Below are 2,348 nucleotides of genomic sequence, written 5' to 3'. Positions count from 1 at the left end.
AAAGTCAAGGTCATTGTGTGTTACCTTATCTTCAGGATTATATTTAATACATATTCTATTCATTTTTTGAAGCAGAATTAATTTAAGGAAACTAGGGTATCTATAACTTTGCAGGTGGTACTGTATAAAATATAATAAATTCAGTACCTTTGTTAGGAAGCTTTACACTATCCCCATATTCCCTAGCTCTTCTCCCAACTCAAGTTATTACCTCATACTTTCTTTTATATACTTGCAGTATCATTTAAAGGTTAGTGAGTAGAAATACAGTGGATTAAAAGAAAAGAAGTTAATCATTTTCAGTTTTATCTCCAGCAAAACTATCAGTTAGCACCAGGAAAATCTAATGTTGGTATGATAGAGATAGAGATATACAAAGAGATAGATCTATAATAACAAGTTGTAGAGATAGAGACAGATATAGAAATCTTAGCACAAAAAATTTCTGAAATATGATAAAATATTCGGTGACCAAGACTATTAAAAATGCATAAATAATTTTACTATTATAATAGGACTATAAAAATATGTCCTTACTTTTGTTTTTTTAAAATTGTTTGTTATCAAGGAAATATGAATTGGATTTTTCAATTAAATTTAAATCAATGAATAGAAGTTATAATTTCTTTAGACTTTGGCTTGTATCTATTTTAGTGATCCATGTATGTAACAATTCAAAAATTACACTGTGAAGCAAAAGTTGTATGCATATGTATAGTTACGAAATTTTCAGTAAAAGTGAATCCATTTTTCCTCATTTCTTCCTCTACTTATTTTTGAAAGATGTAGCATTCTCCTGTTGCATCTATTACACCTTGCAATTAATATTAGATATATAATAATATCTGCAGATTAATTTTAAAGTTCTTTATACACCTTATATAGTCTTATCATTATTTTCAGTAGCTTCATAACTCACAAAATTGATTTATTAAATAATACTGTTTCATATATCTTAACTGTCCTGATCACAAATTTTAAAATCACCTATTCATTGATATTTTATAGATAGTAGGCCTCCTCAATGTGGTCATAAACCAAGATTTAATTCTCACTCTTCTACTTTTTTCATTTACAGTTTTCTTGTCACTTAACTATGATGAGTAGCACCACACTCTTTTTTGCAACATATGAAGTAAAGAGTTAACATAGCAGTCTCGATCTTTAAAAGGGCTTAATAAGGTAGGCTATGGGTTGGTGCTTGGGACCTGGCTTTTAAACTGTCCTGTCCATTGCTAATTGATCAGGTTTTTTTATTTTATCAGCCTTCTCAGACTGTTTGTACAAACGTTGTGATTTGTGGTGAATATTCTGTTGGGGGTCAGGAATTTTGGTCACTGTGGTTGTAGAGGATTGCCTGTGTGATCATCGCCCAAAGTCCCTTAGCCTCTGAATCTCCAATGGGCTTTCCTGAACAGAAACACTGCATGTGTGTCACTGCATTTTATTTCTAGAACAGAACACTCTGTGAGAGCCCTTTAGGAAGCATATGGGAGTCTGCACACAGACTCTGCCATATTACCTCAAATGCATCATCTTCTTCCATCACTTACAGAGGTATGTCTTCTCGGTTGTTGCAATAAATATCAGCCATGAGTACAACTATATGCTGATACCTGCGAGTTTTGTTAGCAAAACACTGAACCTGATGGTATTGACAGGACAGCTGACATAAGTGGTAGCAAAAAAGCTGACACACAACACCTCCCTCCCAAATATAATTCCAGTTTCTATAATGGCCCTCAAAGATTTCACCTTAGATATCTTACTATTATCTCAAACTTAATAAGGTAAAAGAAAATTTACCTTTATTTGTAAACTCAAGCACTTCACAATTCTACAAAATGCATTTATATTTTTTAGCCCAGTCACCCACATTCAAGATATTACAGCAATTTTGAGAGTAACAGAGACCTGTAACAAAGAACAGAGGCTACAAAATCAAGGAAGTTCTCAGCCAAGCTTTATATTCAAATTCCAGAGTATGTGTTTAGTGAACTTGGCAAGTAGCACACAGCTTGACATGGATTGGAATCTTAATATTTTGCAATCATTTATTAATTAATAACCTAATCATAGTACTAGTATTCCCTCAACAAAACCATCCCTCTATTGTTCACCAAATATTGTGCAAATGGTACAACTTACATTTGTAAAATCATTGACATCTTTCCCTTTCTCACCGTGCCACCCCAATGTGGCCTCATCTTTTCATTTGTGCACTAGTACAATAATCTCTCTGTTTCTCCTAGTCTTCTCTGTCTTACTTATATATATATCCCACATGGAATGATATCCTTCCTTTTTGCTTCTACCTGTCAAAAATCTTGCTAACCCTGAACATAAAT

The sequence above is a fragment of the Orycteropus afer genome, unplaced genomic scaffold (assembly GCF_000298275.1).
Source record: "Orycteropus afer afer isolate SDZICR_OR568_19922 unplaced genomic scaffold, OryAfe1.0 scaffold00102, whole genome shotgun sequence".
Taxonomy (NCBI): domain Eukaryota; kingdom Metazoa; phylum Chordata; class Mammalia; order Tubulidentata; family Orycteropodidae; genus Orycteropus; species Orycteropus afer.
Note: the sequence above shows the minus strand (reverse complement) of the source record.